General features: G+C 35.4%; 1 long non-coding RNA gene across 4 annotated transcripts in view; it reads left to right on the top strand.

Moving 5' to 3' along the window:
- The window catches only part of LOC127832156 (uncharacterized), a 44283-nt gene extending 28845 nt beyond the window's left edge, over nucleotides 1–15438 (top strand). The window contains exons 2-7 of one of the 4 annotated variants that reach the window (XR_008026714.1): nucleotides 8178–8487; nucleotides 8606–8784; nucleotides 9086–9385; nucleotides 9784–9894; nucleotides 13448–13537; nucleotides 15332–15370. This is a non-coding gene — a long non-coding RNA (uncharacterized LOC127832156). Of the gene's footprint in view, nucleotides 1–8177; nucleotides 8488–8605; nucleotides 8785–9085; nucleotides 9386–9783; nucleotides 13750–15331 lie in introns of those variants that run through there. The other 3 variants (XR_008026712.1, XR_008026713.1, XR_008026711.1) reach the window with 3 other exon arrangements.
- The last annotated feature ends 2062 nt before the right edge of the window (nucleotides 15439–17500 follow it).

The following is a 17500-nucleotide window of genomic DNA, read 5'->3' as shown; positions in this document are numbered from 1 at the left end:
ATACTGGAAACCATACATTACCCATCCGCGGTCCATACAATAACCGAAAAGCACCGAAAAGCACCGAAAAGCACTCAATTTCTCTCTATATATATATGCAATATATCGTTTTTAGTGTATGTTAACGAGTTTAATTAGTAAGAAATGGTTATATGATTGTATGTTTATACTACATTGTGCCCAAAATGGTAAATATCGGCAATTACCGACCGAAAAGCACTTCATGTGGAAACCGAAAAGCACTCAATTTCTCGCTATATATATGAATATTTGCGTTTCTATTGTGTGTAAACGGATTAAATTAGTTATAAATGGTTATATTTCATGCATATTTATACTACCTTGGGATTATTATGAGGTATTAAGCCCCAAAATTGGATAAATATCGGCAATATACCGACCGAAAAGCACTTCATGTGAAGACCGAAAAGCACTCAATTTCTCGCTATATATATAATATTTGCGTTCCTATTATGTGTAAACGGTTTAAATTAGTTATAAATGGTATATTGCATGCATATTTATACTACATTGTGTTTATAACGAGGTATTAATGCCCGAAATTGGATAAATATCGGCAATATACCGACCGAAAAGCACTTCATGTGAAGACCGAAAAGCACTCAATTTCTCGCTATATATGTGAATATTTGCGTTTCTATTGGGTGTAAACGGATTGAATTAGTTATAAATGGTTATATTTCATGCATATTTATACTACATTGTGTTTATAACGAGGTATTAATGCCCAAAATTGGTTAAATATCGGCAATATACCGACCGAAAAGCACTCCCGCGACAGCAGAGAATCACCGAAAAGCACTCAAGTTCTCTATATATACATGCAAGTTAACTATAAGGGCCGATTTTAATGGATTGAAAAGATGTACCGGTACATATTTATTTAGTCAAAGTCTGTCCATATTAAAACTTAATTTAATGTCTGAAGTCATCATTAACAACTTGTGAACGAACGGCCGGTACGCTTCTTTAATCAGCACAAAGCAGTTTGGAAATAGATTTTCGCACCTTCAATTAATTATATTCCAGATAATGATGAGAAGTTGTGTTATGATCGGCGCCTTTCATTCATGTCCGAACAGTGCGGCTCGTGTGAATTAATGTACAATTTTGTTGATTTACATGTGCTCAATTATTTATTCGATGTACGATGTGAATCTAATCTTAGTTTTAGTGCAGATTCGTTCATACGACACAAAGACACTATTTTATGTTACGGATCTTTTCGGTTTAGAGGACTGAGACATTCATGTTAAAAATCGAATATAATATATATTTTTTATAAAAAACAGGTAGCAAGTTATAAATATATCGGCAATGTACCAACCGAAAAGCATTTCATGGTGTTTATCATCTTATACGTAAATTGATGTATATGTTTTAAGTATTTCTAATTGACGTGAAACTCTTGAATAGAAATTGCAGCATGACTTTTAGTTAATGTGCTTTGTATTAAAGCGGGTATATACGATTTTTATATGTGCTGAATTGTAAAATATTGATTCAAATATGTTATAATAACACACACTATGCAAGAAAAATGATACATTTAAGACGAATTTCATAAAATACAGCAAATACAAATTAGCGCCCCGAGCCGATTGTGACGAAGATAATTCGTAATATTATTTTCCTACAATAACCGACGCATTCGTCTTTTTTGTAAGTGTTCATGTGTCGTATGAATCGATATCGCTGCAGAAATTTCAAATGAACCGTTAAACTAAATTTAGATTCACATCGTACATGCATGATATATATGCTGGCGAATTCGGCTGTACAGCCTTTTTCGATTTCAGAATTAAATATCTGGCTTATTTAGCATTTTTCGACACATGTTCTTCTTAACTTTTATTTTAGTTTATATTGAAAAATATGTATAATAAGTTTTTTTACACATTTTATATTTATTACTAAATATTTGAAAAGATCGTATATACCCGCTTTAATAATAGCGATTTTAATCGTTCCATTAAAACCATTCATTGCGCGAGTATCTAGTGTACGCTGGTAACTTAACACGCATTTTATTATGACTATTAATTAACAGCTCAAACACAAATTTAAAAAGGGGCGTGTGCGTTAAATCAATTACAATGGATTATTGAAGATACAAAAAAAATCAACAAGTTGTAGATTCCTATTACTGTTTTCAAAAAACAAAAAATGAAATAATACAATGCTTAGATCCAAGATTTATTACATGTTATAATAAAAATAATAATAATACATATCACCAATATTACATACACATTATTGTAATGGAACTTAGCGTTTGACACTACATATGAGTCTTTGTAGTCGACACTGATACTTGCGCATGCCGTTGTTTCCCGGGGTACGGCTCTCCAAATGAACCAGATCTTTGGCATAGTCGGCAGGGAATTTAATATCAGGAAATTTTAGTAAATTGTTCTTAAATGTTTTGGCTAAGCACTTGTTTATTTTGATTCTCTGTCTGTATTCATTCGGGTCTGATGGTGTATTGTAATATATATAATTCTGATAAGAAACAGTAGCACACAACAGGAATTTGGTTGATAAAAATAACTGATGTATTTATTGAAAGTGAAATTTGCCCAGAATAGTTGTATAAAATTTTTCGTCTAGCGGCCAAGTGCATTAATCCCGATTGCTGTTGGGTATTTTACTGTTTAGTAACACCTTAATACCATCATTTTTAAACTGATAACGGAAATAAAGAAATATTTTTTTTGTTAAGTATACGTGCTTGAATTCATGTTACATCTTTCATTGGACATACATTGCGGCAGAGTTCTAGTTCGCAGCGTAATCAAGCTCCGTGTAATCGGTATCCTACAATAAATAAGTTTTTAATTATGTGTAATTTAATTCGCAACATTGCTTATCTCAACGTTCAATGGCCCGCGCACGTCACAAAATTTTAAAACATCATTATTGTTAAGTGTACATGCTTGATATATTCATAAAATAGCAGTTTTTTAAAAACAATCGGACTTTAACCTTTAATTTGATGCAAATGAACAGAAGAACTGATGTATTTATTTAACGTGAAAAACATTTTGAACTAAAAATGTTTTGAATTAATGTTAATGCAAAAATAAATCTATAACATTATACCGCTGTTGGGTATTTTACTGTTAGTAACGCTCGATTGGTCATTGTCGGCTCGGGTAAAACTTACATGTACCCCGGGTACTCTTCAGTAACTCATACTCATGTTGCTGCAGTTTTTCTTAACAGAAGTTTGTTTAAGATAATCGTTAGCGCGTTTTACGACATCGGATTTAGGGCGGGAAATACAACTGGGGTACAGTCTAATATCGACCGGGTACATGTAGGTAGTACCCGAGCCGACAATGACCAATCGAGCGTTAGTAAGCCATTAATACATACATTTTTAAAATTTGAACGGAAATAGGGAAATATCGTTTTTTGAGAAGTTTACGCGCTTGATTAAATGTTAGCTGTAGAAATTTAGTCAACTCTTCGGGACACCCTCTTTTTACAGACATCGGGCCGCATTACAGTCAAAAAAGAAAAAAGAAAAATGCATTGATAAATGCTGCTAAGTCCGAAAGGAAACTATTAGATGCGTATAATGTGGGATTACAGCAGACTGATGTTACGTTCCCGTCTTCAGACGCGGACAAGATGGCGATCAATATTCTGCACAAATTTCATCCTGCAATGATAGGGCATTACACACCTATAAAAACAATCGGTGACTACCAAATTTCTGGAATAGATTTCTGTGAGAATTACGATATCACATTGTGATCATCAGGCTACAGTATAGCCCTCACAAAATCGAAACCAGACATGTACATATTAGCTGAACTAAATTCAACTGACAATAAAGAATTGACATAGAAAATAAAATACAAAGCATTGCTAGCTATTATAGCTGTCGTGATTGTCAAATGTAAACATCGGCGAGGAACTGATCAACAACATCTGTATATATACAATTTGAATATATTATATTCTCGTAATTCCAAAAAAAAAAAATAGAAAAAGAAAACAATAAAAAATATCATTTTAAATAATAGCAGTTGTACATAGAAATAAGAAGTGTTACAATGATTCATTGATAAAGCATTCATATACTTGTATATATGTACTATTTATTATGTATAGTTGTAATTCTTTATGTTATGAATGTTTATTCACTTGACAAAACCAGGTATGATACATGAAGCAAAAGCATTTCTATCGGTACCCCATTTCTATCATATTGACGCGTGTGCGCAGCGGGTAATCAGATTGCGCGCTGTGTGTATTAAGACTATCGCACCTTCAATCGGATGCTATTTAATTAACACCCCGCTGATAAGATAACAGTATTAACACCTTCGATCAGTTGTGTTGTAATTAAAACTCACTGATAGTTTACCTGTGCATTCCGTTGATATTTATATCTGAAAATAAATGAAACACGATTTAAATGCCCCGTCGTATAGATTTCTTTACAAATCTTAATGATAATCATACCTGGTTTTTTATCATTGTTCACATTTGTTATTATAATCATGATCTTGAATTTTATAACCTTTGTACCTTCTTTGCATATGTCTATGTAACGTAGTTGTATCTTTGTTTATTTTGTTTAATCTATCTTTTATTCTAACTTTACTACCTTCTTTGCATATGTATATGTAACATAGTTGTATGTATAGTTTATCAATTTTTATTCTATGTTTTTTATATTATGTACCACTTATTAGTTAGTATGTACCAAATATTTTTTTTACATATCATTACTTTCTATAATCATAATCTGATTTGAACTTGAGGGTAACATAATCATTGACAGACAAGCTTATCTTAAGCTGTGCAGTTTTTTTTCATTACAAACAGCTGCAAATATTTAATTTCTTGTTTATACAAATGGGACTTTTTCCGGTTTTTTTTATTTCTTGCATAAATTTTCGGGAATATTTCGGCCTTTTTTTTCAAAATTTGGCTCTTACAAGAGGTGGCCTCCACGTGGCAAGAGCTGGGCAACATATTCATTATGTTGGCAAACTACCTCATGTATATATGAGTCGTGTTCTGGGAAGAAAAAGGAGCTTAATGCATGTTCGTAAAATGTCATCCCAGATTAGCCTACGCAGTCCGCACAGGCTAATCAGGGACGACACTTTCCGCTTTTATGGTATTTTTAGTTTCAAGGAAGTCACTCCTCACCGAAAATCACGTTTGGGCGAAAAGTGTCGTCCCTGATTAGCAGTGCGGACTGCACAGGCTAATCAGTGACGACACTTTAAGCACATGCATTAAGCCCACTTTTCTCAGAACGCGCCTCATATATATATAGTGCTTTATTTTCAAACTTAAATCAATATTTAACGAAGTCATCATTGATTATATTAAATATAGAGAGAAATTGAGTGCTTGTGCTTTATCTTTAAACTTAAATCAATATTTAACGAAGTCATTATTGACTAAATAAATCTGTACATCTTTTTAATCCATTATAAACGGCACTTATAGCTTAGTTTCGTTTATATCTAGAGAAATTGAGTGCTTTTCGGTGATTCTGTGCTGTCGCGGGAGTGCTTTTCGGTGGCCACCAAAAATAGTAATGAGCTTTATATTTAAACTTTTTATTTAATGAAGTCATTATTGACTAAATAAATATGTACATCTTTTCAATCCATTAAAATCGGCCCTTATAGTTAACTTGCATGTATATATAGAGAACTTGAGTGCTTTTCGGTGATTCTCTGCTGTCGCGGGAGTGCTTTTCGGTCGGTATATTGCCGATATTTAACCAATTTTGGGCATTAATACCTCATAATAAACACAAGGTAGTATAAATATGCATGCAATATAACAATTTATAACTAATTTAAACCGTTTACACACAATAGGAACGCAAATATTATATATATAGCGAGAAATTGAGTGCTTTTCGGTCTTCACATGAAGTGCTTTTCGGTCGGTATATTGCCGATATTTATCCAATTTTGGGGCTTAATACCTCATAATAAACACAAGGTAGTATAAATATGCATGAAATATAACCATTTATATCTAATTTAAACCGTTTACACACAATAGAAACGCAAATATTCATATATATAGCGAGAAATTGAGTGCTTTTCGGTCTTCACTTGAAGTGCTTTTCGGTCGGTATATTGCCGATATTTATCCAATTTTGGGGCTTAATACCTCATAATAAACACAAGGTAGTATAAATATGCATGAAATATAACCATTTATAACTAATTTAAACCGTTTACACACAATAGAAACGCAAATATTCATATATATAGCGAGAAATTGAGTGCTTTTCGGTTTCCACTTGAAGTGCTTTTCGGTCGGTATATTGCCGATATTTATCCAATTTTTGGGCTTAATACCTCATAATAAACCCAAGGTAGTATAAATATGCATGAAATATAACCATTTATAACTAATTTAATCCGTTTACACACAATAGAAACGCAAATATTCATATATATAGCGAGAAATTGAGTGCTTTTCGGTTTCCACATGAAGTGCTTTTCGGTCGGTAATTGCCGATATTTACCATTTTGGACACAATGTAGTATAAACATACAATCATATAACCATTTCTTACTAATTAAACTCGTTAACATACACTAAAAACGATATATTGCATATATATAGAGAGAAATTGAGTGCTTTTCGGTGCTTTTCGGTTATTGTATGGACCCCATTATCCGCATCCCAAATTCGACGACACCTAAATTCGACGATGTTCTATTTATATTGATTAAATGGATGATAATTGTCTTTGAATCATTTCAAAGTAATACAGCCGAGTTTAAAATTATTATTTTCTGCTATTAAACATTTCATTATTTCTTTCATTATTTGCTAAATATTGCTTCATGTAACCGTTACATCGTCGAATTTCGGTCCATTACATTCGGTTCTTTACACCCGTCGAATTTGGGTCACACTGGGATATTGCATACATGCATCTAGTCCAAATTTTTGACGCTCTTAAATATTAAGCTACTTTTTATATGGGTAAAGTATCTCGCGCGTCTTATAAATAAGACTAACATGCATCATGCAGAGATCTCCCTCTGGTTTAGTTCAAACCTGTATATTTTAGTTTGATTGCATAGGACTTATTTGAAAAAGCTGTAAATTTTGTTTCCGGTGCCTAGAACCAGTACTTAGTGTCTATAAGGAAGATCTAAAGAACGCTTCCACAGTGGGGATCGAACCCGTGACCTCCTGGTTGCTAGGCGGACACCATATCCTTTACGCCACAGCTACCTCAGGGTTTGGGGTAACGGTACAGTTTGTCAAGGTATTCCGAATCATTAGGCATTCTGAATCCACATTTTCATTTAAAAAGTCTTAACGTTTGGTATGCGATTTGAAAGGTTATTGTTGTTTCTAAAAATTTAATCCCCCAGCCTGTAAAGAATGAAGAATCATTGTTTTTGATGAAAATGTTGATTCAGAATGCCTAATGATACCTGTACCCTGAGGCGGGGGAAATAGGGCATCATTTAAAAAAAATTTGGACTTTAAACCAAACATGAGAAACAATATACTATGTTTTTTTAATCACTTGATTAGTCTTTATTACCGCCAAATTAAATACATAACAATTCTATTTAGTTTTAAACATTTTAAACTTGACAATTCTGGGTCTAGGGCAATTAATTTGCTTGAGTGTCGGGTGAATTTTTATCTGGGGAAAAATTAATACTTTTTTGTTGAGGGAATGGGGCCTTATTTTGGCCAAGTCTTGAATCGTTATAAGACGGTATATAATATTATATTTACCTGTCAATAATATCTGCAAGGGGAGTTAGACAGTATAGATTGATATATACATGTACATGGTCACTCTTAATGTCACTCAAATAGATAAAGTAATCAGTATTGCTATTTAATGGTATGTTTTTTTCATGAGAATAAACTTAAGGTTAATAGTGATTACTTTGTAAAATAAAACAAAGCATGTGCAAATATTGCAATAAAATATTCATTTTTAACACCATTAAAAAAAAGTTAACAATATCTATACACATTCCTTGGTATTTTACCCTAGCATAACAGCTTCAATCACATAATCATTATTTCAATCAATTAACTGGGTCCTTTATCTCATTATCTCTTAATAAATCATATATATTGATAGCCACCTGCTTCGTACACATTTCAAACTAATATTTCAGACACCAAACGCAAAGCCTATCCCAAGGCAATGCCCCATTTGCGTGGTAAAAGGCAACACGACTGTGTACCTCCGGGTAACAGACCACGTTCGCTGGGTGCAAGCGCTGACGGCAGACCCCATGAAGCCGTTGATGTCAGAGGCACGTGCTAAGACCGGTCGGAAAGTGAAGAAGACAAAGACGAGGAATTACTACTCTTGCTGGCTGTGCGACCGGTCGGTGATTGACCGGCTGTGTCATCTAGAACAGGAGCACAAAATGGAGGCTGGGACATTCAATTTTGTTTACACAAGAGGGCCGTTTCCGGAAAGTAAGTGTTAAATTGTGTTCGTGTGGTTTTTGTATTTAATTTCTCATATTTCTATCAATGTCTAATACAAAACCATACCAAACGATTTGTAACTTTTACATTTAAACGTCATTTACAGGTCGCGAAAACTTCAGGAAAGGTGACCAGCAGACTCGCCACTCATGATGACTCGGCATAGGAGGATGAGAAGGTGGAGGATGAGGAGGAGGAGGAAGAGGACTTTTCATTCCTAACGCGGAAATACTGCCTGAGCCTGGAACCCAATGCAAGGGTGATGCATGGTCGGAGAAGCTGCAAGTAACAGTATGGATTGCTTATATAGTGTAAAGTTTTGAGTCCGTTTTCGGGGTAGAACCAGTACTTGGTGCATTAAGCCCTGTTTTCCCAGATTTTTTTTTAATTATATACATTTCAATTGATAGTCATTATTATTGCAACATGTATATATATTAAAAACCGTGAGGAAATATATATAAGTACATTAAAATTTAAGATAAATATTATTTATTTATAATACTTTGGAATTACTGGTTGTTAGTTAAATTATATGCGATTTCACCATCTAGCATAGAATATCATCCAATAATACTTGTTGCAGTTTCAATAGTTGACTCATATGTAGACTAAATGTTCCTGCGGAGCAGGCCAGGTGGGTTGGCAAACGAGTCGAAAACACAAGAGGTCAACATGAAGATCAACCGGTTCCTGGCCCTGTCTGGCTACTTGGAAGGAGTGGTGTTGAGTGACGTGCTGTTGTGGATGTGCCATATGGAGGTCCACGACAGTTCCTCAACACCACTCACCAGCTGAAGACGGTGCGGAATGCACTAACGGCAATCAAGAACTTCCTGAAGTGGTGCCAGGGAATGGTCTAGCGGACGCCCGCACATTGAACAATGTAAGCGTAAACTTAGGATTTGATTTATGTAAATTATTCATTCTTCTTGGACATCTACTTATTAATGTTTTGGCGTTGGCCGTCTTTCTGTCTGTTCTTCCGTCCATCTTTCCGTCCGTCCAGCACTTTTGTGTCGAGAGCCATATCTTGAAAGTGCTTTGGCCGATTTCATTGAAACTTGGTATGAGTATATATATGGATAAGAGGACGATGCACGCCAAATGGCATTGTACACAGTCTGTTAATAACGGGGTTTTGGCCCTTTGTATCTTGAAAAAATGCTTTTTTGAGTGTCAAATATAACACTTTTGTGTCCAGAAGCATATTGGCGGGGGATATCAATTCAACAAATTTGCTTGTTAAGCTTTATTTTTTTTCGGCCGATCTCCTTCTCACAGGCTTCCTGACCTCAACCTGCCTGGATAAGAGCCGTCGCGAGGTTGTTCGGAGGGTAGAGGAGAGTGCGGCCATCCTGACGGACGCAAACCTGGAGCGCCACTTCACTGAAAGTGAGCATGTAGTGAAAACGATCAAGGTGTTCCAGGAGACCCCGCTGGCACACCTGAAAGATATTCGGGGAATAATCATTAAACTGATAGCGCTCTATAAAGCCTCCTGAACCGGCAAGTATACAAACCTGAGGGTATGTAATATAAATAAGCATAGTATTGATTCGAAAAGATAACCCTAAATTACTTTTCAGACCAGAGTTGTTTTTCAGTAGCAATTGCATAGAATTGAATGAAACTTGAAGTTAATAGGCATTAAAATTGGGTTTATTTAAGTATACAACAAAGCTGTTCGCCTGTTAATTGACCGACTTGTCTTATGTATAATATTTTTACCAGATTGTTACCTTGAAGACAGATAAACTATAATGCAAAAGTTCATTTTGACATTCCAAATTGGGGAAAGGCCTTGAAGCCATTGTAAAATTAAACTGTTATGGCCCCTTAATTGATTGAAAATGTCAAATTTCTGTCTGCATATGTTGGTGTATGAATTTAGTGAAATTCAAATTAGATCAAATTTGTTATCATTTTTCAGTGGTTCTTGCATAAGAGTCATCAGGATGATTTGGTCATTTCAGAGATGTACCCTTTATAGCTCAACTTTAGTTATTGTTGCTGGTCTTTGTCTGTTTTGCGATGTGTGTCTATATGTCAACATTTTTACTTAAACAATATCTCCTACTAAACCTTTGGGCAAAGCTTGATGAAACTGGCAGGAATATTCCTGGCATGAAGCTCCTTCAATGTTGCTCCAAGAATTGTTTTCCATGAAATCCTTGTTGCCCTGGCAACCAAAAGGAAAAACTTAAAAAATCTACTCTGAAACTGCAAGGACTTGGGCTGAGATATTTAGCATGAAACATTGTGTGGTGGACCTTTACCTGTGGGCAAGTCGATTTTTTGTCGAGCCCACTTATGGAGAGCTCGACATATTTGTCACAGTTGGCGGTTTGGTGTATGTGGATCAGTCCGTCAGTATGAAAGTCCGGGTTAGGCTTGTCTGGAGCGTAAGTCTGTTATTGATTGGAGGAATTTCAAATAACTTGCAATAAATGTTCACAATCATGACACGGCCGGTCACTGCTCAAGAAAACGTCAATATCTCAAAGGTCAAGGTCACACTTTGAGTTCAAATGTCAAAAATGGCCATAAATGACCTTGTCTGGGCCATTATTATGTCATTCATTGTCAGAATTAAATTCAATTTAAAATCATGTGTTCACCATAATTTGACGGTGTTGCATGGGAAGGAATAACGTCGAAATCTCGAAGGTCAAGGTCACACTTTTAGTTCAAAAGTAATAAATGGCCATAAATGAGCTTGTCCGGGCCATAACTGTGTCATTCATTGTAAAATTCTTAAATCATTAAGCACATTTGTTCACCATCACTCGACGATGTGTCATAAGAAAGAATTACGTCAAAATCTCCAAACTCAAGATTACACTTAAGAGTTCAAAGGTTAATTGGTGGGACTTGTACCATGATTGTTCAAACTATGTTCCTGGGGTCAAAATTGCCCCACTGGGGAGGGAAATGTAATTTCCTTATTAGTTTATTAAAAAACCTCAAAAACAAAAATGTTCTCATAAATCACAAGGCCTAGAGCAAAGATATTTGACATGAAAGTTCATCTTGTGGACCTTCACCAAGATTGTTCAAGTATCATTGGATCATATTTGCCCCACCCTCGGATCAAATTTGTTTTCCTTCTATAATATATATAATGAACACTTAAAAATATTCTTCTCAAAAACTGCAGTGCGAACATACATATTTTGCATAAAACATCATCTGGTGAACTTCTATACAGATTTTTAGAATTATCGGCTGGGGGTACCAATGATAAATTCATTGAATTTACCTGCTAAGATTAATTTGCTTTGTGGATATGCAATAACTTGCAATGTTTTTAAAGTGATTGAATGGTTCAACATTAACATAAAATTAAAAAGAAAAAAACTATTTCATGCATCATATTATACTTATAAAAAGCCATAATTGTAATGCTTTCATGGAAAAAAATGAATGTTTGCTTAATTTTCAAAAATATTAATAAATCTTTAATGTTGAGGATTCTTCATAAAGGTTTTACGTGTGCACAGAATGTTATGGTAATCTCCAAAGCATTCCCATTACAAAATACATCCGATGTCTATGGATAAGTTATTTTTATGCCCCCTTTCGAAGAAAAGGGGGTATATAGTTTTCGCACTGTCTGTCAGTCTGTCACACTTTTCGTGTCGGCTTTCTAATTCAAATAATTTTCATTCGATCTTTACCAAACTTGGTCAGAAGTTGTGTCTAGACAATATCTAGGTCAAGTTCGAATATGGGTTATGCCGGGTCAAAAACTAGGTCACGGGGTCACTTAGTGCATTTCAAGGATTTAGCATGGTGTCTGCTCTCTAATTGAAGTAGTTTGCATCAACATTCATGCGCCTGTCAAGTATCGGGCATTCAGCGTGAGAGTCGCGCATTTACGCAGCAAAACACCCTCTCACACAGCCAAATCTTATGCTCTCCTTTTTTTATACGCCCGTTTTAAAAAACGGGACGTATTATAGTTTCACCCTTGGCGGACGGCGTCCACAGCAGTGTCCGCTCTCTAATTTAAATAGTTTTCATCCGATCTTCACCAAACTTGGTCAGAAGTTGTGTCTAGACAATATCTATGTCAAGTTCAAATATGGGTCATGCCGGGTCAAAAACTAGGTCACGAGGTCACTTAGTGCATTTCAAGGATTTAGCATGGTGTCTGCTTTCTAATTGAAGTAGATTTCACCCGATCTTCACCAAATTTGGTCAGAAGTTGTGTCTAGATGATATGTAGGTCAAGTTGGAATATGGGTCATGCAGGGTCAAAAACGAGGTCACAAGGTCACATTTTGCATTTCAAGTATTTAGCATGGTGTCCGCTCTCTTATTTAAGTAGTTTTCATATGATCTTCACCAAATTTAGTCAGATGTTATACTAAATGATATCTAGGTCAAGTTTAAATATGGGTCATGCCGGGTCAATAACTAGGTCTCGAGGTCACTTAGTGCATTTCAAGCATTGAGCATGGTGTCCAAAACCTTCGAACGGGCGTATCTTGTGACAGTTTGGCACTCTTGTTTAAAACTGACGATGCATGAAACTATTTTCACTCATATTTTTTATGTAATTTAAATGCCAAAATTTAGAAAATGCATATGAATGTGAAACGAAACTGTAAGTAAGTAAATAGTGTTACAGTTACTGTACAAACAACCCATTTTTCAAAGGAAGCGTTTTTTTTTTGTAAACTGTACTGATGGTTTTGCTAGTTATGCCATAGGTTGTTGATAACTCGCGTTTGTTCAGCTAATTTCATTATTTCTTTTATAGCCATTAATGTGTTATCATGGTCATTGATGTGAACAAAAGCAAACTGTTATTTTTACAGCATCCAGTAAAAATACCCATATTATAAATCACACGGGTACTACTGCTCTAATGTTTGATCAAGAATGCATCTAATGGATAATCAAACTAGTGGTTTCACTCAATTGATTTTTGCATATATAGGTAGGTGTACCTAGAGATTGAGCTGGAGACAGTGAAGGTGCTGACCTCTGTGTGGAACACTTAGAAGCTGGCAAGTTTTCATATTGAAGGGTAAGGTTCCCAACTGCCCATCACACACAGAATGTAGCTTGTCGTCTTCCGCAGTAAAAACTGGTTAGTGCTCCACAATGCGATACCTGGTTCATATGTTTGTTGCTTGAGTATTAATTATTATTATCAAGATTATCTTGTTTTATATTTCTTGATTATTTGCTATTATATCCCCAGAAACATAGTATAGTGGGGTATATAGGAGTGACCTTGTCTGTCTGTCGATGGCACTGTATTAAGTGTCCCCTCTCTAATTCAAGGTGTTTATTGGATCTTCACCAAACTTGGTCATAAGTTGTATGTAGATGATGTCTAGGTCAAGTTTGAATATAGGTCATGCCGGGTCAAAAACTAGGTCACGGGGTCACTTAGTGCGTTTAAAACATTCATCATGCTGTCCGCTCTGTAATAAATAGTTTTCATCCAATCTTCACCAAACTTGGTCAGAATTTTATCTAGATGATCTCTAGGCCAAGTTTTAACATGGGCAATGCCGGGCTAAAAACTAGGTCACAGGGTCACTTTGTGCGTTTTTTAGCATTCAGTATGGTATCTGCTCTCTAATTCAAGTAGTTTTCATCCGATCTTCTCCAAACTTGGTCAGAAGTTTAATCTAGATGATCTCTAGGCCAACTTTAAACGTGGGCCATGCCGGGCCGAAAAATTAGGTCACATGGATTTTGACTTTAGGTCCTATAACACTGGCTTGCGACACCTGTCGACAGGCTTTCAACACAAATTTTTGGAATAAATAGTGACTGAATATCTATCTAAGTTTGGTTGTGAGTTTATCTGGGCCATAACTATGTCATTCATTGGGAGATTAAACAAAAAAAATGCACATTTGTTTACCATCATTGAACGGTGTGTCATGCCAAAGAATTGTCGATATCTCTGAGGTCAAGGTCACAATTGCATAATAACTCTTAAAATCGCCAAACATGTAAATATGTTTTTCTTATTTTGTGAAGACAGCATGCAAAATATTCTGTGTCAATGCGGTATGTGGGGTTATTCCTGGTATATTGGAGTCTGTATGTTGGTTGGTCTGTTGTGGATTTGTCTATCCATTCAATTTTGTAAATATGTGATCAGCATGAAAAGAAGATTTTCAAAACACAATTTTTATTTGCATTGATTTCACATCCAAGAGTAATGGTCTTGATTCCTTGATCCTCGCTCATAAACATTCACAGGGACAGCAGGGGTATTTTATTATTGTTTATGACCAAGTTTGTATTATATTTGTTTTGAAAGTGTGAACTTTTTAATGGATAAATAGATAGATTGAACAAAATTAATTTATTATGCCCTCCTTAGAAGAAGAGGGGGTTAATTGTTTTGCACATGTCGGTCAGACCGTCCATCAAATGGTTTCCGGATGATAACTCAAGAACGCATAGGTACATTAATCATGACTGGCAAATGACCCCTTCAATTATCAGTTCAATAGGTCAAAGGTCAAGGTCACAGTGACTTGAAACGGTAAAATGGTTTGCGGATGATAACTCAAGAAAGTTTAAGCCTAGGATCATGAAACTTCATAGGTACATTGATCATGACTGGTAGAAGACCCCTTTTGATTTCCAGGTCTCTAGGTCAAAGGTCAAGGTCACAGTGACCTGAAGCAGTAAAATGGTTTCCGAATGATATATATATATATATAATTAGCTATTGATACTTAAGTGAGAGTGATTACATGAGTATTCACACAATGGCTGCCACTACAACTGTACAAAAGAATGACACTCACAGTTCTCACCATAAACCCCAATACTCTTCTCTCCATAACAGGGTGCTGGAAGATGCTTACTGCTATATTGACTGCTTCTAAGCGCTTCCAGGACCTAAAAATTATCTCCCAGCAGCAACCTCCCCAAGGTGTGACGAGAGTCTTCAAGGTAATTGAAAGAGGGTGCAATGTGAAGTATAAATGCATAATGAACCAAATGGAAAGCATAGGTTTGGAATAACTCGTCTCATGGTCAAAGTCACACTTAATACTCAATTTTCACATACCATTATATATGCAAGAAAGCTCATTCAACAACTCGCTACAATCAGGTTATATGCTGAATTGATACTTTCAGGTCAAAGGTCCTAGGCCACTAAGAAATATTTCTTTTAAATCTCACTCAAATGGTGACCATATTGTTTCAATATGCAGAGTTTGGATTTGGCATCACTCACACTTGAAGATAAATATTCATTTGCCACATTATGATTTTGATTCTTCTTAGTAAATCACATATCCCGTTTCATTGTTCCAAGAAACAAAACACCAATGTTCACCACAATTAATTAATGCGATTTGCAAAACCAATCAGGTTCAAACAAGATAAAAGGTTTGAACATTCAGTTCTATCCTTTAAATTTGTATCCGCTCATTATTGTCCCCTACCGGTTTCATCGGAGGGGATTTATGATCACATTTGATTCATACTTTGACAAAACAACACTTACCTGACATACCACAATGGGCTCCACCCAAACCATCCCCATGCCCCACCCCAGAACTCCCCCCCCACCCCGCCCCCCCTAAAAAAAAAAAGAACAATTTTTTTTTTTTTTTTTAAATATCATCTATAAAATGACCACACACCCACATTATACCCCCTCTCCATGATGGCTTACGTTATACTGTCAAGCACTCGAATAGTCGAGCGCGCTGTCCTCTGACAGCTCTTGTTGCCTTAAATTTTCATTGTTCTTTGAAATTAAATTAATAATGGCCAATTTTTTCACTGCTCTTTGTTATTATTTGTTTTTGTTTTACAACTTTTTCTGCAATCAATTTAAGGGGGCATGTCAATGGTTTTTCTCTATGCAATGGCAAATATTCAACATTCCACATGTCCGATTTTTATGAAAAATAAATGTACATGTATAAGGAACATTGATGAAATCGTTTTAAAAGATTAGTGAAGGGCCAAAAAAATATTATTACATTATGGTCTTAGTGCTTATGGGGATCGAATCTTGCCCACAACATTCACAATCTTAATGAATATTTTCTACACAAAACTACTGTTCCATTATTCATTATGGTCAGTGAGCATGCCCATAGCTGGATATGTTAATACTACTACGATTTCCTGCGCCCACAAAAAGTTTCGTGGGGATAACTTTTTTTAGCTTGACTATATATATATATATATATATATATATATATATATATATATATATATTATATATATATATATATCTATAAGTGGAGCTATCCTACTCACCCCGGCGTCGGGCGTTACCGTGAGCGTTGGAATGTTAAAATTTGCGTACCACCTCACATATTTCCTATGTCCTTTGACATATTGCTTTTATATTTTGCATACTTCTTTACCAACATGACACCAATCTATAAACAAGAGCAGACAACTGAATCAAGCATTTTGTAAGAATTATGGCCCTTTTTTTCACTTAGAATATGAATATTATTGATAAATCTATGTTAAAAATTGCGTACAACCTCAAATATTTTCTATGTCCTTTGACATATTGCTTTCAAATTTTGCGTACTTCTTTACCAACATGATCCCAATCTATAAACAAGATCAGACAAACTGTAATAAGCATTGTGACAGAATTATGGCCCCTTATTCGGTGGAGCATATATTGCCAGTTTGTCTTTCCTTACTTACATACTTCCTTTCTTCTGTCACACTTTTGCTACCGTTTCTCATAGCGCCTTCAATACTTAACCAATCGCTTTCATATTTGGCATGTAGGTACCTTGCATGGACCTCTACCTTTTGATGAGGCTTGAGGTCACTGGGGTCAAGGTCACCGAGGCTAATAATAGACTTTCTTCCGTCACACTTTTGCTACCGTTTCTCATAGCGCCTTCAATACTTTACCAATCTCTTTCATATTTGGCATGTAGGTACCTTGCATGGACCATTACCTTTTGATGAGGTTTGAGGTCACTGGGTCAAGGGTCACACGAGGCTATAATAGATTTTTTAG

Source organism: Dreissena polymorpha, chromosome 5 (assembly GCF_020536995.1).
Source record: "Dreissena polymorpha isolate Duluth1 chromosome 5, UMN_Dpol_1.0, whole genome shotgun sequence".
In the NCBI taxonomy this organism is placed as follows: domain Eukaryota; kingdom Metazoa; phylum Mollusca; class Bivalvia; order Myida; family Dreissenidae; genus Dreissena; species Dreissena polymorpha.
This window is presented reverse-complemented; position numbering and strand designations above follow the sequence as displayed.